The sequence below is a fragment of the Manis pentadactyla genome, chromosome 2, assembly GCF_030020395.1.
Source record: "Manis pentadactyla isolate mManPen7 chromosome 2, mManPen7.hap1, whole genome shotgun sequence".
NCBI classification, from domain to species: Eukaryota; Metazoa; Chordata; class Mammalia; order Pholidota; family Manidae; genus Manis; species Manis pentadactyla.
Genome location: NC_080020.1, coordinates 83,118,044 through 83,144,706, shown reverse-complemented (window position 1 = coordinate 83,144,706; position 26,663 = coordinate 83,118,044). Strand labels below are relative to the sequence as shown.

At 41.6% G+C, this 26,663-nt stretch overlaps 1 protein-coding gene across 1 annotated transcript in view; it reads left to right on the top strand.

Moving 5' to 3' along the window:
- Positions 1 to 26,663, top strand: part of SV2C (synaptic vesicle glycoprotein 2C) — a 215,849-nt gene that overhangs the window by 146,237 nt on the left and 42,949 nt on the right. The window lies entirely within an intron of this gene.

Below are 26,663 nucleotides of genomic sequence, written 5' to 3'. Positions count from 1 at the left end.
GGAGAGGCAGTGATGACAGTGATTATTAAGTGTCTGGAAGAAGAAAAGTAAGGCCATATTGAGGAGAGAAAATTACCCAAAGCTTGGAGAGTTCTTGGGCTCAGGACTACTGATAGCAAAGTTACATACATGTTAAGTAATGGAACTTCTAGAGGATTAAGAAGGTTTTTTTGCCTTAAAATGCCACAGAATATATTAAAATGCTCATATTCTTAAGGGAAGAACACACCATAGTGTACCTTGTCCTTTTACTCACCTTTTATCAAATGGTCATCTACAGTCATTCACATGCATCACATATGTGTGCTTAATGACATTGCATTACTGTGCTTGGGCTGCCATAATGCAATGCCACAGACTGGGTGACCTAAATAACAGAAATTTATTTCCTCACAGCTCTGAAGGCTGGAAGTCTGAGTTCAGGGTGCAGGCCAGTTTGGAGTCTTCTGAGGCCTCTCTGCTCAGCGTGTAGATGGCTGTCTTCTGTGCCCTCAGAGGGTCATCCCTGTCTGTTTTCTGGGTCCTGATCTCTTCTTCTAAGGACAGCAGTCAGATGGGATCAGGGTCTTTCCTGATGACCCGATTCAGTTACCTCTGTAAGGCCCTCTGCAAATCTAATCACATTCTGGAGCTTCAACATGAGAATTTGAGGGAGGCACAGTCAGCTCCTAACAGCAGTCATCTTTCCAGCCCAGTGCCCTACACATTGTAGGTACTTGGTAAGTAATTATCAAATGACTGAATAAAGAAGTATTAGCCAGAAGTTTCTGTGCTGAGGGGAAAGACTGGGGATTAGGAGAAAACACAGGGTAGCGCTGTGGCTGCCACTGCATCACTCAGAGAAAATAACACTCCATTTTTTAAGTTACATTTTATATTATTAAACTTGAAGAAAAATAAAATTCTAGCTCAGCTATGAAAACAACAAGGAGAAAGGACTAAATCTCTGTTTGATGACCTTTACAGAATGGGAAGTACCCTGTATAGAGCCAGTGTGCCCTGGCATCAGTGAGGATGAAAGGACACATGCAGGAGATGTATGAGACTGCTTCTGTCATACGTTGTGATTCAAAGCTGACACAAGCAATTAACAGCTGTTCTAAGTTTATGGAAACATTAAGTTGGAAGCTCCTACAGGAGATTTTGTTTACTCTAGAGTCCATTGTTATTTTTAATGCACTCACACCAATAGGAAATGTCTTATGTCAGATGCAAAACATTTATCAGTTTTACATCCTTCTCATATTCACAAAGTTAAAAAAATATTGGGGAGAAAATTGGAAAGATACATGATGCATCCCCATTATCCATTAAATACTCAATGTTGGCTTTGAAATATATTGTAACATTGTAATTTAATTTAAAGCTAATCTGGGTAGCATTTTAATATGATCTGAGGCTTTTAGATAACTGTGTTAATTTCAGCAGCTGCTTTTATTTGGTTAGTAAGTTGACTAATTTTATAACTAATACCTTGAACAAAAATATACTGAAAAGTGTACTTCTTGGGTTATTAAGCTGTCTGTTTGTGCAGATTTCTCTTTGCTGTGGTAAGAGAGGATGTCACTGCCTTTCTTTGCCATCACGGGAATGCTGACAGGAAGGTGTGCGGCCGACGTGCCTGACTGCGTTTGTGTCAGGGCAGCATTAGCACTGAGCTAGAGCAGATTCAAGAGTGCAGAACCACACGGTCTATAAGTCTCTGGAGTCTGACCCAGTCAACCATGCCACAGCTCAATTTTGTGCTGTAATCCTGGTAATGAGAGTTTTCAATGGGAACTGCTTAATATTAACCCTCAGTGGGTTGTTGAGGCATTTGCTACACAATTGGGATATTTTGTTCAAAACACCTGGCTCGTGGAGCCACCTCTCGGTTCTCTTTCAAAGTCACGTCCTCCGAAATGGAGAAATCGGGCATGGAAACCAAATGGTGGATAACTTCAGTTCTTCCTTATGTACCCTTCTTTCAAAGGTTATTTCCTTGGTAAAGAAATGTCAACAGATGTCCAGTCTTTGCCTCCCTGTCCACTCCACGCTATGTTAGCTGGTTTTTTGGTTTCAGGTCCTGCTTTTGTTCAAATATGATTAAGAAAAGTCCAAACCTAACTGGTATTAAAAATGCTAGCATGATATTATGGAACCTGATTTTTGTTTCTTACATATGTTGTCAACAACAAAAAAAACCTCTTTATATTTTAGAATTCCTACATTAAAGCCAGCCTATCAGAGATGCTCTGACTAAAAGCTTGCTTCTCAAGTATACCTGTTTAGCTCTGTTGCAGCCATTTTACTTTATTATTGCATTTGTACTATATAAGCATCCTGTAGAAACAGCATCCAAACCCGATTAATATCCAGTATTTCTGAACTACCCCTTTCCACTTGTTTTTTAGATGCATTAGATTCTTTGTATTGGAAGAAAGAAGCTATATATCCTCTTGGAAAAACAGCTGCATTCTTCCTATATGAGCTGTAACGAATTGGGGCCATCCCTTCCCACTGAAGGCAGCTATTCTGCATGTGATTGAGTTTGTCTGACAGCAGACTGCCTGGGTCAGCATTAGGAACCTGGATACTGGTGAAGGAAGGCCAGGCCACCCTGGCACAGCACTGAAGCAGAAACCTGTCTCATCAGGAGCAAAACCAGTTCTTTGTTCTTTGAGTGCAGCTAAATCTCCCTTGAAATCTCCATGGGCATTTTTCTTTCTTCTGATTCTGTTTCTCTTTTTTCAAGAGGGAAGACCAAAAGGACTGTCCTTCCCCCACAAGAGGAGCAGCTGTTAGCCTGTGTATTATGCGAGCTCTTACGTTACACTCTGAAATCGAGTGGATAGACCCCAGCCCCTTCCCTGAGGTCCTGTTGTTACCCAAGGCCAATGGCAGCACAGACACCACCTGTGCAGTGAGAGAAAGAGCACATCCCACCTCTGGGAAATTCGGTGGCGTGTTGAAACCGACCTAATTCACTTTGAATGCTTCTTATGTTCTTCTGCCACCCACTATTCTTGGAACTCCAGTACGGTCCCCTACACATAAAGCATCCTGAACATCAGTGTTCTCAGACTTCGGCATGTAACAGTCACCTGGAGGGCTTGTTAAAATACAGGTTGCTGGGTCCCAGAATTTCTGATTCTGTGTCTCTGAGTGGAGCCAAAGAATGTGCATCTCTACCAAGTTCCCCGGTGATCTCTTACTGCTGGCTCAGAGACCACACTTCAGCGATAACCAGTGCTATCCAGGATTAGAACTAGCCACACACCTATGCAGTATGTTATGGCTAGAGAGTTAGGGGAACAGTAGTTTGAACTTATTTAATAATGTTTCTTTGTTCCAGGGATTGGCATCATTCGTATAAATGACCCTTGTGTCTAATTTGTGAAGTGTGGATCACTGTTATCAAAATTAGTAATGAAAGCCCAAGTACCTGCCATAGGACTTCTAGTTTACAAAGCATTTTTACTTCCATTACCTCATTCAAGCCTCCAGACAACCCCAAGGCTTATTATTATTATCATTCTTATTGAATACTATTATTATTAGAGAGAACTGAGGTTCAGAAAGGGTGAGTCCCTTGCTTAAAGTCAGTGAGGCAGTAGAATTAGGACTGTTACCAGGCTAATTCCAGAGCCTGTTGGTCTTCAAACTAGGGTATGCAAACCCACAGTCCAAGGAGGATGTATGCAATGAGTTTTAAGAAAGCTAATTTTAAGAAGCTGCACTTTTTAATAAGCAGCCTTCCCTTAAAGTGATCTTCTGAGAACACACCTTGCTCTTACTCTTCATGAGAGGTGTGATGCACACTAGCTTCCCCAGCTAGTGGCCTCTAGATTCTGAGTATGGGGCAATTCAAAATGTTGATGTAGCTGGTGAGAAAATCACTCTGATGAGCAAGTAATCCTTTCGCAGTCAGTTGGTTTCTAATTCTTTGCTTTTAACAAAGTTGAAAAGGATGTAATCAAGGAAGCTGGTAGATAATTAACAATGTTTGATGATAGATTACTAAGAGAACTTAAATTTCACAGAATAGAATGATATAGGTATAAATAAAACTCCATTTGTTCACATTTATTTATATGAATAAGAATTAATGATAAACTGCCTCATTGTAGCCATGGATACATGAACCAACTGGAAAAAACCCCACCTCCATTTCATATTATTAAAAGATATGCTTCCAGTGAAACTTTAGTTTTTAGTTTAAAAATTATCTAACTAGAAACTATGTAATACATTTTGTTATGTTGCTCAGTTATATAATAATTGTAATAATAGCTCAGTCAGTCAGTTTAATGTCTTTGATCACTTAGAAAGCTTGTGGTCACAGGATATTGTTTAACATTTTAAATTTGGAACATATGTTTGTTGCAGAGAAGTCTAATATGTTGATCAATAAAGTCATAAATGCATGATTCATGCATAACAATATACTTATATTAGGTTAGAATGTTGTGGGGAAGGTGGAATGACATTTCAAGTTCAAGGAGAAAAGGGGATCATGTAAAATTTCCTTTTAATCAAGATTTGTCCCTATGGTTATTAAGTGGCTTATGATGATTGCAAATTGCTGCATTTAGATTCCATTGGCTCCATTTTAAAGAGTGACATCATGGTTTTATTTAAAGTTGCCACTATTTACAATATGCTGGAAATTTTACCTATAGCAACACAACATACCCAGAGCTATGATGAAAATGTAAGTGTCAATTTAGAAATATGAGAAAAGAATGGTTTCTCAAAATGCTTTGGGATTAAGCGAACATGAAATTTGTTTCCACGTTCATCTCTGATTGCCTGACATGGAATGAGCCGCAGGCATCCCCCGAGAGTCGCAGGCCTCAGACTGTTCTCTTCCTTTCCCTCCTACATCCCCTCTCACCCCCTGAAAGTTTTAGTATTCTTACCATGGGGATTTGATCTTTATGAAATGAATGTTTCTTAGTTATTTATTATCATTGTGATATTGTGATTTATAATAAGAAAATACATTTGGTCTTCAACCCCATTCCTGGCTCAGAGCTCCTAAAACTCCTAGAATTTCCTAGGTGATGAAAGCACTAAATGTGTCTGTTGTTAAGTTAATGAGATTTTTGAAAAGCCCTTATGTAACCTAAGGTTGGGGGCTGTGGCCAGGGGAACCAACCCTGATTAAAGGGTGGGAAGTTTTACCCCTATCTGCTAACCTCGGGGGAGGGGACTTGGGAGGCTGAGTCTGTCACCAATGGCGATGATTTAATCAGTCATCCCTATGTGATGAAGCCTCTGTTAAAAACCCAAAAGGATGGGGTTCACAGAGCTTCCAGGTGGGTGAACACATGGAGATTTAGGGAAAGTGCTGTGCTCAGGGAGATTATGGAAGCTCCCGTGCCTTGTCCTATGCATCTCTTTCATCTGGCTATCCCTGAGTTACATCCTTTATAATGAACTGGTAATTTAATAAGCAGAATGCTCCTCTGAGTTCTGTGAGCCACTCTAGCAAATTATTCGAACTCAAGAAGTGGGTGTTGGAACCCCAATCTATCCATCTAGATAGAGCCAGTTGATCAGAAGCACAGGTGACAATCTTAATTTGTGGAATCAGAATCAGATGCTATCTCTGGGTAGGTAGTGTCAGGGTTAAGTTGAACTACAGGATACTCAGCTGGTGTCTGAGAATTGCTTAGATGTATGTGAAACGCCCCTCTCCCCATTGGAACTGGTATCAGAATCCTTGAACCCTAATCACCAATCAAAATCTTTAAAGCATTACCTACAGGCATAATTTAATTTATAAGCAAATTTTCCCATGTATTATAAGAAGGGGGAAATAACCTCAATTTTCTTCCTGTTTTAAGATGAAAAGCTACTACCAAATATTCTCATTAATTTTTAAAAAAATCTGAACTGCTTTCCTTATCAGACTTGGCAGGAGGTAGGAGTGTAATGCATCTGCTGATCTTGCCAGCCAGCATAGCAGAGTAAAAGCACCAGCACGTCCCTCCTTTTCATGCTGGATTGTTGGCGGATGCAGGTTCTGAGAAAACCAATGGAGCGAGACATAACGCAAGCATCACTCCCATCTCCACATTTAGCTTTATGAGTGTGCCTCTCTTGATCTCACTCTTTCAGTTCTTATGTACCATCTGTTTTCTACAGAAATTTCCAGGTATATAAGGTAATGTCTGATGCCCATATGCCCAAATATTTAATGTGAAATATGCAGATCGACCCCAACATATTGTGAATCAAGATTCATATTTCAAAAATCTTAGTGTAGCTCCTACTTTTCGCAAGACTCTCACTAAATCTTCTCATGGCTTAATTAAATACTAGTAATTGGACAAAATCCAAAGTGTATGTTCATCTCTAGGTGATAAAACTTAGGGTGATTTATTCTTTTAAAATATATCCTATATTGCTTGATTTTGCCACATAAGCATATCTTGTTTTTATAACTGGGAAACAAAACTGCTATTTGAGGGTAAAAGAAAATGATCAAAAGAATCCTAGGCAAGTGAGATGAATCAAGTCCTCCTACCCTCCACCCCTATTCCCTGCTTCCTGGTCATAACAGGCAAATGAGACAATCGGGTTTGATTTTTATTTGTTTTTATAAGTCCATTCCCTCACCTCAGTGGATTTTAATTTTCTACAATTTTTAATACTCACTGTCAGGAAATTCTCTGCTAACCAAAGATTTTGAGCTTTTCCCTGTCATTCTATCCCATGGGAAGAGGAAAAACAGCTGTTCAATACTAATAATTACTCTTAATAGCATTAAAGACCAATATGAATCTCTGTGTCTCTCTCCATTAATTTCTAATAAGTCAAGGTGACCAGAAAGTTTTTCTCAGGTAAAAGAAAGCTTTTTTCCTTCCAGGAAGTATCAGAACCATAAATGCTTTACCTCCTAAGATATGCTTCTAACTCAGTCTTTTCTGTTTAGTTTCTGTTTTCCCAGACAAGCGTTCATGAATGTATTCTGCTCTGGCCATCCTTATACCAAGTTGTTTGGAGGCAGGACCATGGGTCTTGAGGTCATCTTCCTATGCCATCCGTGTCTCCTGTGTACTGGCCCTGTCCTTCTCTGCCCCAGCAAGTCCCAGTGTTCCTCCCCTTGCCTCTAGTTCAGAGTCCTCTTCTCAGACTGGTTTTCACAGATGCACACTTCTTTCTTTACTATGACCCCGGAGTTGCCCTCGGCCTCCGCTCTCCTGCTTGGATCTGTAGCTCTGCAGCTGGGCATTCCTTTGCTCTATCAAATTTTTCCTACCCAAATTTTAGACTGTGGGTTTTTTCAAATGACCATTACATTTGTAGCCTTATGCCTATTAAAACCAAACACCTTCACCTGGTGATGTGTTTATCAGAGTGGTCCCCAGGCCACCCCAGCTCATCTCCTGGGTTCTGGCAAGACCGCTGGAGGAGGGGGTGCCTCACTGCAGACCCTTGTCTCTGAAGCTGCCTCCCACTGATGCCCAGGTCATCGAGTGCCTCCTGCTTCTTCATCTCCATCTCAGTCCTTCCAGGGGAAAAGAGCGCTCATATTCTCTTTAGAACCTGGTAGGAGAAGAATAGAAACTGTCAACTCATTTTTCCTGATCCCTCTTTAAAACTCAAAGCTGAACAAAGGGGCTGGGGTGCAGAATGCATGCAAGAGTGTTTTCATTATGTGATGGGCAAGGATTACCACTTTAAACAATTCTGATATGCAGCGCTCGCTCCCAAGGGCTTGACCTCCTACACACAACGCTCACCAAGGCAGTCATGTGCTTCGGCCGCATCTCGCTGGGGCTCTGGCCCTCAGAGCTGAGGCCCGGCCTGCCTATCTGTCAGGTGAGTGCCTTGCCAGGTTGAATTTAAGAATACAGTGATTGACTAGGATCTGAGTGAGAGAACTCTGGAGGAAAGAAAAACCTAACAGCTTCCACAGCCCCTGCTTTTAGGACAGGCAGAGTCTGAATTGCTTCAAGCTGCCCCTCCAGCTTGCAAGTAGAAATCACCAGGGAGGAGGCTTTGAAAAAGCCCTTCATCTTTGCGTATGGTGTGGACCCAGGGCGCCCCCAAGTGTCGCCTAGGCTTAATCACAGCTGGCTGTTCCTTGGAGCACCCTGGAATGGGCGGAGTGATGCATTTCAGCTTTGCGCTTCTTGTCAGCCCTCATTTTCTGCCAGAAACTTTTCCTGTCTTTGTCACCTCTGGATATTCAGTCTATCGTAGGACTCATGAGGTGTTTTTAAAAACTCACTTTGGATTGCCTTTGTGTAAGTTGGACTCTGAAAAAGAGCAGTTTCCATGGAAATTCATGTCCCGCTCACAATCCCACCCAATCCCAAATCTTTTTTTAATGTTCCTCCCCTTTAAAAGGTCATTATATTTCTCTTTTCAAGGCCTTCATAAAACTAACACCCTCCTTTCCTACCTTCCCTTTGCTCTAGGAAGGCAAAAGCATGTATGCAACAGACATGACCAGAGCGTTCCTCCTTAGTGTTGGACTTGGAAGTCTTTAGAATTGCACTGGAACTTCTTCTACCTCCCTGCCAAAGGAAAATGACTTCTAGACTTCTGAAAATCCTTTTTTTTTTTATCATCCTTAGCCTACTTGTGTATCAAAGCCCGCCTGCATGTTTTTTTATTCGGGTCAGTCAGACCCCAGCACACCAGCCTGCAGGCGTCTGTGGGGTTGAGAAACCCCCACAAATGTTCTATGTGCAACAAACTTCAAGAACCACTCAGCTAAGCAAAGAAATTCCTTGCTTTCCCTATTTATTTGTTAGTGTTATGAATTAACATATAATCTTATTAATTAATTGCAGAATTATTGCTGCCTCTAGGGCTGAATGTTCTCTGGAGCTCTTGTGTGTGTGAAGGAGTTTGACTGTGAGGGATATGGTGGAACGTGAAGTAGGCATTGAGATAACTACCATTCCATTCTGTGCCTTGAACCTTAGAAACAGTAACTCCTGTAGACTGTGTGGAGGTGAAGCAAGATGTTGTTAGCATCAGTCTCATCTAGATAGCTGTTCAAGCCCATTCTAGGCGGCTATGGCACGTGGGAGGGGCAGGAGATCTCCCTGCAGAGAAAGGAAGGGCCTGAGCTTCCTTAACTCTCCTCAGTCCACAGTCTTCAGGAGATACATCAGCCCAGGAGAACTGGGCCAGAGGCCGGAGGGAGCTTCCGCATGGGACCTGAGCCCTGCCTGGCCTTTGGTCACCTCTGTCATGAAGAGCAAAAGGAATAGTGTCTGTTAAAATGCACCCTGTTGAAATAGTGTTAGGCTCAAGGCAGTGCAGTCTGAGGCCTTCCCAAACAGATCTACCTGTGGAATACCTAGGCTGTGCTGAGAGCTCTGCCATATTCCTGGTAATGTAGTCTTGCTGGGCTTGTCCTCTGACCACTCCTTTTAAATTGAGGTACATACAAAAAGATGCAAACATCCTAAGTGTATAGTTCAACTGATTTTGACAGTTACATAAATCCAGTAACCACCACCCCAAATCAAGATAAGAGAACATTTCCATCACCCCCAAAAGATCCCTCAGACCCATTTTCAGTCAGTCTCTGAAACCACAGAGGCAATCACTATTTCTGATTTCTGTCACCCAAATTAGTTCTGCCCATTCTTGAACTTCATATGAACAAAGTATGGAAACTTTCTGGCTTTCAGTCAGCATATTGCCTTAAAAACTCATCCATGTTGTTACAGGTCTCAGTAATTCATTCCTTTTTATTGTACAATAGCATTCTATTATATGGATAAACCACAGTGTGTCCCTCCTCCTGTTGGTGGACATTTGGGTTGCTTCCATTTTTGTGTGTTTTTTTGTGGAGGAAAAAGAGTTCATTTTAAAATGTGTAAAGGCTGCTTTCTGCTTACTATTCTACAAGTCTTTTGAGCAGCGTCAGCTCTGCTTATGCTTTTGTTTCTGTTGGGTAAATGCCCAGGGGTAGAATTTCTGGGTCATATGGGAGGGAGATGTATATTTAACTTTATAAGAAGTTAAGCTTCCAGTTCTCTAAAGTTGTACCATTTTACACTCCCACCAATAATGTGTGAGTTTCGGTTGCCCCACATCCTCGCCAAAACGAGGTGGGTGTGGATGGCATTTTCTTGTGGTTTTAATTTGCATTTATCTGAACACTAGTGATGTTGAATAATGGTAATTCAATATTAAAGCTGGTTTTTATTTAAAAAATCCTTATCTTTTTAGTTTACAAAATGGGATGCAGCAGCATCCCAGAGGAGCCTAAGCTGAGTGCACCGTCTGAGCACGTCTGAAAGGCTGGTGGTCCTTGTGTGCCGTAAGGGGGCCGACTGCTGGGCGTGCATGCTGGCAAGCACCTGTTGTAGAAGGACACTGAGGTAAACAATAGAGGAGGCCACTCACTGGCGGAGGCCACAGAGGAGGCCAAACACTGAGGCCAATCAGAGGAGAGAGGGACCATGGGAGATACTGCCGCTTCTGGGCCTCAGATTGTAGCTCATCCTTCTTTAATGTGAACAGCAGCGAGAGGGAACTGCAAGTGCACTAAAGAAGACGTCCTTGAAGGAATCATGTCGACCTAATGGACCTCAGGATAGGAGAAAGGGAACCTTCGCGGTGGTCATCCAGGCCTGTAGTAACATTAGCAGGCCCATCTCTGCACAGCACTGGTTAAAATCCGCAGGTTAATCCTTACAACACTCTCATCATATAGACAAGGAAACTGAGTCAAATGGTTAAGCCAGTATGGCAATTCCTCAAAAAATTAAACATGAAATTATCACATGATCCAGCAATTACACTTCTAGGTATATACCCCAAAATTTGAAAGTACTGACTTGAAAAGATATTTATGCACCAGTGTTCAGAGCAGCATTATTCACAGTAACCAAAAGGTGGAAATAATCCGAGTGTCCACTGATGGATGAATGGATAAACAAATGCAGTATATACACACATTGGAATATTATTCAGCCTTAAAAAGGAAGGAAATTCTGACACATGCTGTAACATGGATGAAACTTGAGGACATTATGTTAAAGAAAATAAGCCAGATATAAAAGGACAAATATGAGTCCATTTAAATGAGGAACCTGGGGAAGTCAAATTCACAGAAACAGAAAGCAGAAAAGTGGTTGTCAGGCTGTGGGGAAGGGGACATGGGCAGGTTTCATTTAATGGATATAGAGTTTCAGTTCTGCAAGATGAAAGAGGTCTGGAGATGGATGGTGGGGACGGTTGCACAACCACTGAATGTACTTAGTATCACTGAATTGTACATTTAAAAATAGGTAAAATGGTAGGTTTTATAGTACATATATTTTACCACGATGAAAACCCTAAGAAAGCAGTAAGTAGCTTAGCCAAGATCTCAGCACTAGTAATCCAAATTCAGATAGTACAATTCAGAGCCTCAACTATCCTCCCTTTTCACTGATGCTTCAAATTGGGGGGGGGGGGTGCCAGGGTGCGGGGCATCTTAGAACTCTGCTGGGTCTTGAAGACCTATATATGTGGCAGTAGATTCCCAAAAGAGAGAACTGAAAATGCCACAGGGTACTTAGAAGGGCAGCATTCATGTCTATGTCTGAGATGTTCCCTGGGCATCCCCAGAAGTAGGAGCAGAGAGGTTAGACAGCTCTCAGGTGGGGGCGAGTGGTTGATGTGGTCATTGTAACTCAATTAAAAAAAAAAAACACCTGGTGTGTGACTATTTTTTAATTATCTGGTGACCTATACCTTGCACCCCTTTTGGCTGTGGAGGTTACACCAAAATGTAAAGTACCCTTTTGTTTATTCCATTCTACTTAAGATGATCCAACAGATTAAACTTTCAGCCTCTGGAATTTAGTGGAGTATATAGTATAAACAAATATGTAGAATATATGATAAATGCTGGGAGAGGGGGGCATGTAAACCACTGTAGGAATACCGAAGATGAAGCCCTTGATAGCAGTCAGGTCTGTTGCATTCGAGGGAAGCTCCAGAGAAGTGACATTTGATGTGGGCCCTCAAGTGTTCATAGAAATTTTCCAAGCAAGCGTGAGGAGAGAAGAGCCTGAGCTGGGGTACAAAGGGTGTCACCAGGGCAGTGCAAGCAAGGGAAAGGAAGAAGGTAAAGCTGGAAGATGGGTTTCTTACTGTCTAGACATAGAATACCTGCTTGAGAACCACCTGGGGTGTGTCTTAGAGGCAGATTCCTGGGCCCTACCCCAACCCTCCTAACTGGGACATTTCTAGTAACAGAGGCAGGGAATGGGCATTTTCCACACTGTGTGCCTGTGATTCCATAGCATATACAAATGCGGCCGAGAGCACCAGCTGAGCTGGGACACAGAGCACATGGTTGGAGACCAGTGTGGAGAAGCAGGCTGGGCCAGGTTGCAGAGGGCCCTGTACTGCAGACACTGTACTCAGCAGGTAGACAGAAGGGGAATAACTAGTGGACAAATTCTGGAAAAGTGTGCAGAGGAAGAAAATGTTGAGCCTGCAGTAAAACATTTCATTGTTGGTGTGGTTTAATTGAGCCATCCTCCAGGAGACTGGATAATTAACTAGTAGGGGGTCAGAAAGAGATCATGCAGGAGGGAAGAGGTGAGCTGTTGTGGATGGTGGTTATGAGTACCTAGAGAAGACAGTGAACTTTGGAGTTTGTGGTATCAGGGGAATGAGGAATGGGGACAGAGGTGTGGGCTCCAGGAAGCAGGAGCTGAGAGGGACCCAAAGAGACTGAAAGCTTCCCAGATTTCTAAGCGTAGGTCTCATGGAACCGAGCATGCACCCCTCCCACTGACCAGCCCAGGCTTCAGTAGGGTGACCTTGCAGGGACATGTGGTGGATGTCAGGAAGCTAAGGACACTGTTTCCCCATTTCCAAAGGTTAGCAGGGAATTTTAAGAGCAAACCTCTCCCACCCTTACAGAACAAGAATTCAAATGTTTTAGAAATATATGGTTGTCACCTTTTTGTGGTAATAGCCATTATAAGCTGTGGGTGTTATCAGAAAGCATTTTATGGAGGTTGCTGCACTCTACCAAAACCCCAGGGGACAAAAACATTTCTTTGCTCTTCTTACTGTGGGCCACCTTCACTTGGTTGCATTTAAAAGTATATAAGGAGAAAAAGGACAACTCCACAGATCTATTCTATAGCAAAAAAAAAAAAAAAATCGAAAGAGCTTATAACTTAATAACAAAACTAACAAGAAAACAAAATGCACTCACGTAGGAATAAAATCTAAAGTCTTCTGAAAGCCTGTTTCCAGACCTCTGACAACAAGCTTCAAAGTATCCTCATTAGCTCTGTTAACTTTGAGTACTTGTGACATAGACATGCACAGTGACTAGGTAACAGCAGGATCTCTCATTCTGGGCGCTACTGACTTTTGGGGCTAGATAATTCTTTGGGGGTGAAGGAGCTGTCTTACACATTAAGATATTTAGCAGCATCCCTGGCCCTTGCCCTCTAGATGCCAGTAGTAACTCTCCTCCTGCAAGCTCATGACCGTCCAAAATATCTCCAGACATTACCAAATATATCCTGCGGCATGGTTACCAGAATTAGAAGGAAAAAAAATTCAGGGTGCCTAGTTACATGTGAATTTCAGAAGAAGAACAAATAATATTTTAGTGTAAGTATGTCCCAAATATTATTTGGGGCATACTTCTACTAAAAAATTTTTAGATCAAACTTAACTGATGGTCTGTGTTTTATCTATCCACCCTATGAAGGGGTGGAGGAGGGCAAGAGGATTGTTGATGTGTTACACAAAATGATGTAATGATGTGTGTGAGGTGTCTGGCACATAGTGGGTGCATTATATATATTCTGGGAATCTGCTGCAGGTCTTGAATCCATTCTACCTATCTCCCTCCTGGAGGCTGCAGTTGGTACTCAAAGCTTCCTATCCTTTACCAAAACTGAAATCAGAGTGGATTCCCTGTCTGAGTGGAAAAGGGAGCCCACATGTGAACTGGTAAGTGCCAGGAACAAGCATTCCAGTCAAAGCAGGCTTTAAAACTGCCTCTGCTGGCGCTGCAATCTGTGCTCTGCTGCTCTGTCACTGTGAGCTCCCTGAGTTATTAGATGGTTTCTCCTAAGTAGCAGCCAGGGAAGGTGATCTGGAATGAAAAATTGCTGCATTTGTCCCAGACTCAGTCACTCTGGGTTTGATTTTTCTGGCGCCATAGCCCTAGAAAACCATTCCCTGGGATGTACCAGGGCCCATCATTTCCACAGTCGGTAGCAGCTAGGAACTTCTTCCTGGACCAAGATTAATGACCCTTGTGCTCAGCCTTTCCAGAGAGCAAAGGTGAAATTTAATTCTGTATAGATGCCTGACATTTTGGAACAAAGAGTAAAGGGCAGGGAGGGAAAAAAATAGCATTTGTATGTCTCCTGCAGGGTCATAAATCAGGGATGGGCAAAAGTGAATTGGGTCTCTGCCAGCAATTGAAGGGATTTGGGCTCCTATATTTTATCTTCAATCTGAATGACACATGCTTTAAAGATGTAAGAAGTTGTAAGAAGTGCCCCTCTGAGTTATACATCAGCTTAGTAACTCTTGGGAGTTTTATTTTTCCAAAAGAAGTCTAGTTTATAGAGGGGAAGTTTGAAATTTGTCCACAAGAAAATACATTCATTGCTCTAGGAGGAAGCTCCCTTTTCTTTCTGGCTCTTAGCAAGATGTAACATCAGAAGCCGGGGAAAATGGGAAGATATTGGTCAAAGGGTGCAAACATTCAATTATAAGATGAATAAGTTTGGGGAGTCTAATAGGGCTATAGTTTTAAATGTCTCATCATGATTATAGTTAATAATTCTTGCACTGTTTACTTGAAATTTGCTTAAGAGAAATCTTAAGTGTTCCCTCTACACCAAAAAAAAAAAAAGTGAGGTGATATATGTGTGAATTAACTTGTGATAAGCATGTCACAAGACATACATATATCAAATCATCACACTGTACACCTTTATGAAATTTGTATTTGTCCATCATACCTCAGTAAAGCTGGGAATAGAACAAAAATGGACCACAAAGAGTGCTGTAAAGCAAGTCCCCGCATATTTCAAAAAACTGCCAAGCATGTGCTCTAACCATGAGGAAATTAAGCTAGTGATCAGTTAACCCCGACAAAAAAATCCCCCTATATTTAGAAATTAGGAAATACAATAGATCTGTTTCCAAAAAGACACTTTTGAATGTGTTAGGCAAACTCTCTGATTTTAAAAGAATCCAGGAATGGATTCTTTCTTGATTAATTAAATATGTATTTGCTGAGTGAGTACTCTTGCCACATCTTATACTAAAGATGAAGAAGACATGCCTCTGGCCTCAAGGAATGGGCTTGTAGATAAATAATCACTTTCTAATGTGGCTTTTCTTCATGTCAGACACTATGCTGTGGGAATTCATAGGATTCCAAGATAACTCAGTGGGGGAAGTGAATACCTTTTAATGTATCCAGAAGAATTTATAGAGGATGTTTCTCTTTACTTTCAGTTAATAGAAGATTGAAGCTTATGGGGTTCTCCAGATGTGCGAGGGTGAGGAGTGGTAAAGATGCAAAGAGGTTGCACCGCAGGTACCAAAGGGTGGAAGGAAGTATTTGGGAGAATGAGGCTGACAGATAGGCAGGAAGGAACCAAGACTTGGAGAGCTTTGTCTAAAGAATCTGAACTCTATCCTGAAGGGCCAACAGAGAACAACTGGAAAAGTTTTAAGCTAGTGAGAGATGTGATCTAATTTTTATTATAGAAAGTTTCCTGGAAGATAGACTAGACTAGAAGATTGGAAACTGGGAGCTCTATTAAAGAGAGGTTGCATTAAAATTATTTAACAACCTAGCATGGCCAGTCCCAAGAGAGGACAGCCAGAGGGCTGCAGCCAGGTGCCCCCTGCCTGGCCAGGTACTACCCCTCCTGTTGCTGGACTGTGGGGAGACCCAAGGCTGGAGGGCTCAGGGCAGTGACCGTGACATGCATGCTTCAGTGCGTCAGTGGTGGGCACTGCCATGCAGGTCCGTGCCAGTGCAGAGCAGCTCTATTAGGCTGAGCCAAGCAAGGGAGGGCAAGGGCCTCAACTAAATTCGGGGTGGAGAGAAAGGAGGAGGTTTGGAAGAAATACAGAAAATAGAATTAAATTTTTCAGTGACCAGCTGGACAAGGGAAGGAGGCGAGTAGAGGCTGACACCCACACTTCCAGTGTGGAAGGTTATGAGGAAGGTTTAGTGTCTCCACTTGGGCTGGGCCTTTTGGGAAGCATCTGATGACAGTAAATGTCAGGAATTTGAGATAATCTGAAGATTGTTCTCTTGGCAGGGTTAAATTGGATACCAGTGAACATTATCTGCCTATGGGGCTAATAGAGTGGGCCTCTCCAGAGTCCTATTTCCATCCACTATTTTTGGAAGGAGAACATGACTTCTCTTGAGGCCCGAGGCCCGGAAACCGCAGCTCCCAGGTCACCGTGGTTGCATCTATTTCCCAGCCCATTAGAAAGGAATTTCTTTGACATAAATGACAAAACTCTGAAGGTCAATTAGGGCCTGAATTGTGAGCTAAGTGGCTGTTTCAGTTGTCAAGTGTTAAGTGATTGATTCTGGATGAGAGACTACAAGGCAAGAAATAGAGCTAGAAAAACAGGAGCAGGTAGAGAGGGCAACAGTTAGTGGAGACATAGGACTGTAACCTTTGGCATCAGCAACGAAGAGCACTTGGCTGGCCTCTGTTGTCATAACACTGGACATATTACAGCCTCCCCTTTATTCCAGCCTTAGGGAAAAAATCCTTTTCCTAAGAATGAATTCCATTAGCATTTTTGTGCCATTTCATTAAAAACCTGGGAAGGGACAAAAAGTTTTGTTATTCAGGAGCAAGATCTTGCTGAGGCTGTGTGCAGAGAACAGAAAGAAATCTTGAACTGGAATAAAATCGGGACCATGACATTGTATGGAGCACTATCTAGAGAAAGAAAAGGATGTTTGTTTGTTTTTTAGGGACAGCACTTTGAAAGCAGATTGATTGAGTTGCTAATATATAGAATAAGTATCATTTTGCTACAAATCCTCTACCAATCTTTGGGCTCTCGTATCAGAGCTAATCACAGTTTACAAGTTTGTTTTGTTTTGTTAAATTTTGAAAGTGTTCCATTTCTTGCCATTGATCTATACTCAAGAGAGAATTTTTTGTGGCTTTGTCTGGTCCAGGTACAAAATCTTAGAATCAGAGAGCACCTGAGCCCTGGAATAAGCTTTAGAGTCTATTAGTACAACTTTCTACCTAATGTAGGAATCTACACTATTTAGTTTTGTTTGCTTTTCAGTTTCCTAAGACTATACCTTTTCACAAAGTGGACATAATTGATTTATTGTTATTCATCCATGGATATCAGTTTAAATAAAAGTTTATATATTAATATAAATCTGCAAATGTATATAGTTCATTTAAAATAAATATTCATGGCAGTAAAATAGAGAAGGAAAGTTAATGTATATCTGTATATGTTATAATAAATATGAATATATTCAATGTGCATTTATAGAGTAATGAGCTATTTTTATATGCATTTATGACATAGACTTAATTTGTATCTGATCATAATTTGACTATCCCATGGGCTATTGTAGTATATACTTGTATAAAAATCTTTGAAAAAATTTTAATTGACCTACATCATCATAATATTAATACTATGTTATTGTCTGTCTACAAAAGAAAATCCCAAAAGATCTTTGTTTAAAACAGAAACACAAAATCTTATGTTATCGGTTTTTCAAACCCTCAGACTCAGTATTTCTCAGTGGAGTTTGGGAAGCATGATGCTTGAATAAATCTTACATGCTTGCACCAGGAACTCTTTCTGGAAAGGTCTTCTCATTTCCTCTTGTCATGTTTGGAGCACTCAGAAGATATTCCAAAAAAAATAACCCTGAAAAATAAGCCCATGATTTCTGAGTTTCAAAAACCACAAGGAAAATTGCTTCCCTGAAAGCATCATAGGGTCATAAGTCACACTCAGGGACTGGAGGTATAATATGACTTCCTTCTGCTATGGACTGCTTGCTCTGTGCATTCCAAGAAGTAGGACCAGAGCTGTCTCTTAAAAACAGATGACCCCTGCAGTTGGGTAGAATTTAACCCTTGGACCCTCTTCCTGAGATGTAGAATTGCAGTTGAGTTGGCTCACACATCTTCAAAGTATGATTATGTGCAGCAGTCAGATCCCCGCCCATCTTTTTTATTGCGATTGCTTTGTATATCACTGTCAGCAACAGTGCTTACACGATTGCCACTCAAGATGCAACTGGCTTCTGCCCAAGAACCCAAAATTAGAGTACGACTGGAGTTACTAAAGGCCTGTGAATATTGTTTCCTTTCCCACCCAGAGATGGCCAGGTTAGTCTCTGAAACTTTCTCGTTGCTGTCCCTCAATGAGCACTGTAGTGTTAATGTTTGGATTCATGACAGGGATCAGCCACATTAGTTCTGAAAACTGTATGGATGCTGAATAGAGCCACAATTATCATTCCAGTTTCCTTATTCTCTCTCTTTTCCTATCAGACCTCATATTTCAGAAACATCAAAGCCTTGCAAGTCTTTGATAACTTTTCTTTTGAGTAAAAAGTAATGCAAGGTGATACAAAACTCAAAATTAATGGAATAATGCCAAAATTGAAAGTCCCCTATTAGTTCCCACTCCCGACCCTGAGTAACCATTTAAAATAGTTTCGTGTATTTCAGTCCCACTTGTTTTCTAGATACACATTTTAAGTGTACATAAAAATGAAACCACTACTATTTACACTGTTTTGAAAAGAGCTTTTTTTCACTGAACAATGTAACTTGGATAGTTTCCACCTCAGTTCAGAGAGACCTACCTCATTCTTTGCCGGTAGTTACATGGTATTCTATTGCATGGCTGTACCATAGTTTAACTTCACACCTGCTTTTTTTTTCTTTCTTTTTTTTTTTTTGAACAAATGCAGAGGTGAAAATTTCTGCTGATATCAGCAACAGGGACTGGCCAGCTGGATCTGGTTAAGTCTTAGGGAGTCACGGAGTCATAGATGCTACTAGATGCATGACAACCTAAGTTTAGCCAAGGATTAATTTTTTTTTCATGCTGGTTAGATAGTATTTATATTTTAAACCAGTGACATGTTGATGGGATAAAATTTTATTTTTGTATGAATAAAATTAGAAATTCATTTTAATATTGTTCATTTCCTAAGCTTGTTGGCTGCTGAGAAAATGAACTTTGAGCCACTCCAGAGAATTTTATTTGTCTCTGTGCCTTGTGGGTGAAGACCACCAGAAAGTAAATACAAAAGATTTACTTCTTAGCTATTGAAAACTGATCTCATACATAAGAATAATTATTATTAATTAATTAGTATTCTATTAATGCTTTAGAACATTGGATCTGTGTCTTTCACCTAAAATCTGCCTTCTTACCAAAGACTGTGTTGATAATATCCCATCACTGGCAACCAAATACAGATCAGGTGCTCATTCATGAGCTCAGCAGGGACAGAGTCCAGAAAAAAACCTGAAAGCCAGTATTATTCTTCTAGTGCATCATATAATTCTGCCTTGGCACCTTGAAAGATTTCAGACAGGCAGGCAACTGGGGAAGCAGCTGGTTTCTGTAGTCACAGAGCATATCAGCTTGAGGCTGGTAAATGGCCTTGGTTGCTATGCAAGACACATAACACTCTTATTAGTGCACACTAATCAGCACTGTGCCATACTGCTTTCTATAATACCCTAATTGAAGTCCTTCTTAGCATAGAATTTATATTATGTGTAGATAAATCCCTTGGTATGACATTCTAATGGGTATTTCTAACAAAGTCCAAAAGACAAGTAGAACCATCACCTACACAAGAGTCCTTTTTTTTAAGACAAATAAGACATGGTGCCAATGTAAAGGGCTCATTTAAGAGAATCCATTTTCCTAAGTGCAAATGAGTATCCTAAAGCCCCAGCCCACTTTCCCAGCTGCATGCAGCTAGGTTTCATATGTGCTTCTTCACTCTGTGTTGATGTCTCCCACTTACTCATGACGAGGTTGTATCACTCTCAAATTCAAAGTCCAGCCATCTTGAAGCGGAGCTGGGGAGGGGTCACAGGAATTCATGCTGAGCAGCTATGGTAATCAGTGTTCCACCCCCTTCACACTTTTATTCAGTTTTAATCCAGATAATGGCATTTTAGTTTAACAAAGCATTTACAGGATCATTTCTCAAGATCCTCAGTGTGTCTATCCTCATTCAGGCCATACAATCTCATCCATCAATCTTTGACGTACCCCACCATGGGCACTTTCTAAAAGGGGCATTAGCATTGAACTCCCTCTCCAGGACCCGCTCCTGCCACTGTGGGGCTCTTCTGCCTCTCTCTAAGTCAGACAGTTTTAATATGGAAGGAAAGAGGAGTTGGCATAGTCAGTTCTGGCTGGTGTCTCTGCTTCTTAAGTACTGATTTGAATTGTATCTTTAACTTGGATGTTAGAAATTTATGAGTTTATTCTCTTTGTTCATGAACTCAAATCAGAAAATAAATTTCACTTGGGCTCTTGAGAGAAGACCTTGGGATACATGCCTCTGCCTCTGCTGTACTCCTACCACACTTTCTTCACCCTTGTTCCCACATGGGTTGTGCTATTTATCTCGTGTTAACAAATCTGCCTCTTCCACTGGCCTCTAATTCCTTGAGGGCAGGAAATGTCTTATTAGCTTTACATTGTGAAACATCATGACTGGCATGTGTAAGCACTCCATAAAAGTGTGAATGAATAAATAAAAAATAAATCAAGATATCACTAGGCATTACAGAAATGCAAATTGAAACTGTTATGAGATACCCCTACACACCTACTAGAATGGCCAAAATCTGGGGAGAAAAAGGTGGTGAGAAAGATGTGAAGCAGCTAGAATTCTCAAATACTACTGGTGGGAATGTAAAATGGTACAGTCACTGTGGAAAATAGTTCGGCGGCTTCTTTATAAAGCTTGTCATATACTTGTCATATGACTCAACTAACCCACTCTTAGGTACTTCCCTAAGAGAAAAGGAAAACTTCAGGACACATGAAAATCTGTCTGAAAGGCTTACAACAGCTTTATTTAATAATGACTGAAACTGAAGACAATCTGATTCTCCCTCATCTGGTGAGTTGGAAAAACAAACCAATATATCCTTGCAATGGAATCCTTCTCAACAATGATTAGAAACAAACCACTGATGTGTGCAACAGTCTGCACAGGTGCCTTATGCTACATGTAAGAAGCCAGATTTAAAAAGCTGCATACAGTGTGACTCCATTTATATGACATTCTGGGAAAGGCAGAACTATAGAGACAGAGACCAGACCAGTGGTTGCCAGAGCTTAGGAATGGAGTGGGGGTTGACTCCAAAGGGCCCGCAGGAAGGAATGATTTGGGGTGATGGGACTGGTCTGTGTCCGGATTATGATAGTGGTTACATGACTCTGTGCATTTATCAAACTCATAGAGCTGTAAACTAAGAAAGTAATAATAAATTATATATATAACAATAAAGGTAAAAATAAGCTGTATGTAAATTATTCATTCAATTTGAAAAAGTAAATCCTGTTTAATGTGAACTCAGAAAAAAATGTCAAAACCTGAGTGCCTACTGTGTTAGTAGCCTGCAACATATTTTGCACATGATCATGTACACACATACCTGCACCCAGCGTGAGTGTGTGTTTACTCACTTGACAAACATTTGAAGAACGCCTCCTATGGGCCAGGCCTTGCTGTGGGCACTGGGAGTATACTGGTGACAGAAGCACAGTTCCTGCTCCCATGAGGGGGCAAGGGACGGATAGTAAGTATGTAGACAAATCAAGGACTGTGCCAGCTTTAGATAGTGAAAAGTACTCGGAGGCAGTGAAAGAGTCCTTGCTGGCAGAGACTGGGTTTGAGTGTCTGGGACTCTCAGAGGAGATAACCTTAAACTGAGACCTGTAACATGTGCAGGAGGCATCCATGCCTGCAGATATCCAGGCAGAGAGGTCCAGGCAGGGCAAGGACCCTGAGGAGACTATGCTGAGGATGAGATAAACTGAAAAATGCTTTCACTTCAAAACATAGAAAGGCTGGCTAAAATACAGCAAACATCCTTTCAAGTGCATGGCTGGCCTTCCACGGAAGCAGGGCAAAGCCCCCAAGATGGAATTAAGCTCCATGTGTATAAAGAACTGGAAGCAGGTTAGTGTGACTGGGCCCCATGAGCAACAGCACCAGCAGAAAGTGAGCTCAGTAGGGAGGCATCCATCTCTGTTGGTTCTAGAGGCCATGGTAAGACAGTTGGATTCAATGCCAGTGTGTTGGGAGCTGTTGGAGGCTCTCAAGCAGCAGAGTGAAGTGATCTTGTTGACATTTGAAAAGGATTTGTCTGGCTGCTGTCAGGCGGGTGGCCTGTAGAGGACAAGGAGAGGCAGGAAAAGGGAAGAGGCTCCTGCCAGAGGTTGGGGAGAGGGTTGTCAGCTGTAAGCCCTGTGGAGATGGGGACATGGGGGGCTTTGAGATCTATCTTAGAGATGGAACTTGCCAAGAGACTGGATGCAGAGGGCAGTAAGGGGAAAAGAGGGACCAAGGAGGACAGCATAATTTCTGGCACAAATATCTGGGGGGCTGGTAGTATATCGTTTGCTGAAAGAGGGGAGATTGAAGGAAGAGCAAGTTTCCTTTTGTAGCCAGGCAGTAAATCAAAAGTTCCATTTTGGACACAGTAACTCTGAAATGCCTGTTAGGCATCTCTATGAGGATATAAGTAGACAGGTAGATATGGGTTTCTGGAGTTCTAGAAAGAAAACAAGCCATATTTCAGAGACAGCGGCACATATATGGTACTTAAAGTAACAAATATGTGAGTCCACCTAGAAAGAACCTGTAGACAGAGAAGAGAACTGATGACCGATATTTGAGGTATACAAGTTTGGGGGCCAGTCAGAGGAAGAGCCAGTTAAGAACACTGAAGGAAAGCCAGGGAGCTGGGAAAGAAGCTAGCACAGGTGGGGATGAGGAAGCAGAGGGAGAAAAGAAGCTCCTCCGGAAAGGGAACAGGAATGGTCTGCTATATGGAATGATTTAGAGGGTTCAAGTAAGATGAGGCCAGACACGTGACCATTACATTTGGCAAGAGAGATGACCTTGACCAGCACAGTTTCTGTGGAGTTATGGAACAGAAGCCTGTTTAGGGTGAGAAACATAAAGTAAGGTATTAGGTAAGAAGGTGGACACAGAAGCTACAGACCATGCTTTGGAGAACGACCTGCTGTGATGGGAACAGGACTAGCAAGCATCTCGAGAGGCCTGTGGAGATCCAGGGAGGGTTTGTTCTCAGACGGTGGAGGTAGATGTGCTGATGGGGTGACCTATCGAGTAAGGCAAGGAAACACAATGATGAGGGCTGGTGGAGAGGGACAGATAATTGCAGAGGTTCTGCCCTGGACAGAAAGAAAGCTGGGCTCTGAAGCCCACAGGAACAGGTTGCCCTTAGATTGATTACAGTGGGTGAACTGTCCATGCTCCTAAGGGAAGATGGAGAGATGCAGACACCTGGAGGTGGCTATGGAGATTCAGGAGTGAGAAGATGAGATGTATGTAGTGTTTATTCTCTGGGTATTAATTTTCTCTAAGAAACAGTGTATGAATTCAACTGAAAGGGGTGGGATGGGCTGCTAGAGATTTGAAGAGAAATGAGAAAAGGATACAAAATGGTTTTGGAGGCTGGGGAAATGCATATTACAAATGGAGAGAGAAGTGGGTGGATGACACAGCCTTTAGATAGAGCAAGATGCCCAATGCCTGTGCATGTGACACACACACACACACACACACACACACACACACACACACACACACACACACACACTAAACAAGGGACCGGAACACAGACTTGACAGCTAATGAAGGAGAGACAGACCTGAATAGCAACAAATAGGCTAAACATAAGCTGCTGGGCAGAAGAATATACATCTGAAAATACATTCTAAGCTGACGAGAGCTGGACTCTGGACCAGCTGGTTGTCTTCTGGGTTTAGACTCCTTTTGTAGTCCCAGTTTCCTCAGTAGGCTGCAAACTTCTAAGCTGGAATCACATTGCAAATTGATGTGACACTGGGAAACAGTAAAAGCAAAGGGCAGCTGACATGAAGAAGTCTGAAGTCCTCAGGCAACAGGAAATGTCTGAGCAAAAGCAAGGAGCCTGAGGTTCCATAGAAAACTATGATTCTCTAATTTAATTTCTGTCAATCACATTAGTCATAGAGCTATAACTACAGAGCTATAACTATAACTGTGTTGCTTTCTTATTGCTGCTTTAACAAATCACCACAAACTTCTTAGTCTTAAGCAACACAAATTTATTATCTTAAAATTCTGGAGGTCAGAAGTCTGAATGAGCTGTCAAGGCTCCTAGAGGCTTGAGAGGAGAATCCATGTTCTTCCTTTCCCAGCTTTTGCAGGTGGCTTGCAATTCCTTGGCTTCCTGCCCCTTCCTGTGTCTTCAAAGCCAGCACTGTAAGGTCTTCATTCTCAATCCAGTCTGGGCTCTGCTTCCCTCTTCTCACTGCCTTCTCTCATTTAGACTCTCCTGCTTCTCTCCTTCCCTTATGCTGGGTCTAAGAAGCTTCATGCTGTATCCACTAGTGTGACTTTTTCCTTGGTTAAATAACTCATTCTATTTTTGTTTATAAAACTGTGCCTTCTTACAGTATAACATGGAGAAGACAAGTAGTGACTCTATAGTATCTTACTATGCTGATGGACAGTGACTGAAATATGGTGACGGGGGGGCGACTTGATAATATGGGTCAATGTTGTACCACAGTGTTGTTCATGTGAAACCTCATAAGACTGTATATTGAAGATACCTTAATAAAATAAAATAAAACTCATCTCCCTCAAAAAAGAAACAAAAAACAAAAAACTCTACCTTCTGAACTAATTTATTTTAACAGAGGCATCAGAGACCTCCCCCTCTTTTCTTTGCTCTTTCCCCATGTACTGTGCAGTAGCCTGAAATTTAAAACATTATGTGTGCTTCACTAAGCCATCTAAAGCTTTTTTGTTTCATCTAGTGTGCAAAACAATAGGATCTCCAGCTTTTGAGAAAGTTCTTTACATGGAGCTCTCAGAACAAATGTTAAGTGAACTAAGTATGTTTTCTCTGTTCCATCATAGAATTCCCTCTGTGTTTTAGATATTTGAGACTTTCAAACTTCTACATAGAATATTGAGAGTAGACATCCCCTCCTAAAATATATAATGTAGTTAATTTAGCAATCCACATAATCCTCATGTATTAAATTTCTAGAAAATGTTTATTAATTTATGATTGATAGGATGTCATTGATGTTTATATCATTTGTCAACAAATTTTATGTTTAAAAGTTAGTGTGCCTATACATGAGTCCATGTGTGGTACAAGATTCTGCCTCAAATCCTGGTGGAGAAGATTCTGATGAATAACTTTAGCTTCATGGCCTTGAGGAAGTTATGTCACCTATAGGAACTCACTTGGCTCCTGTATAAACAGTGAATAATTAAATTGCTCTTTTGAAGATTGGGTGTAGACTCCCAGACTTTTGTTCACAAAAAGCCTTATAAATACCAAATGTTTGCCAAAAATTAGAAGTTGCTTCACATAATTCATCTATACTTCTATCAGTCTCCTCTGTTTTCCATTAGAGTTGATATGCCTCATTATTTCTCATTTAGAATTATGTTTGAATTTTGCTCTCAGCCATTTTATATTCATTCAAATATTAGCTTTCTTTTAGTTCTTGAAGAGATTTGTTTGTATCCTATTATGCTTGTTTTTATTATTATAACAAAAACACTATTTAGAAATTTAAATTATCTTGATCTACTACTGTATGGCATGTGCATGTGGAAAGTACCACAACTGCTAATTCTTAATAATTGTACTGGTCAGGGTGCTGGCAGGAAACCAATGATGCCCTCAGAAGGGGTCATTAAAAAGAGTTATGTGGGAATGGGTAAGAGAAACTTACAGCAGCAGGGGGGCATCTGTACCCAGTTGTGCCCCCAAAGAGCAAGAGGAGGCAGTGGGTGACAGAGCCTGCAGAGCTGTGGCTGTAGGAGAAGGTCCCAGGGATGAGCATGCCTACTGCCAAACCTCCACCCAGCTAGGGGGACGGCAGAGAGGAAGCAGTGAAAGAAAGATCCCAAACCCTGCTCCTGCCCTCTGCTCTCCTGCTGGTGCATCCTTTATCCAAACCAGGGGGAGCCAGTGGGCAAGGGAGCCAGCTGATGCAGCCCCCAGAGGTCCATTTCCTGGCATGCAGGAGGGGGAGCAGTGTGGAGGGGGATCTAGACAAGCACACAGAAGATGCCCAGCACAGTCCTCCATGGGAAAGCATTCTCATCCCACATTAATTTATCTTGGCCTTTGGAATCTGGTTGTACAGAAAAATGCATGCACCCCGTACTTAGACCCTGACTCCTTTGGTTCCAAGCACCTTTATTCTCAGGACTGTTATTGGCAGTCTTAAAGTTGAGCTGGTTGCTGTGGTGAATGTTTAGATCAGCTCATTCTTCTGTGGGTAATAAGATTTGCCTAATAAATTTGCAGTGTAGTCACCCACAGCGACTGGTGCCCTCACCTTCCTAGCAGGCAGTGCTCTCCCCTCCCTCACCCTTCCCA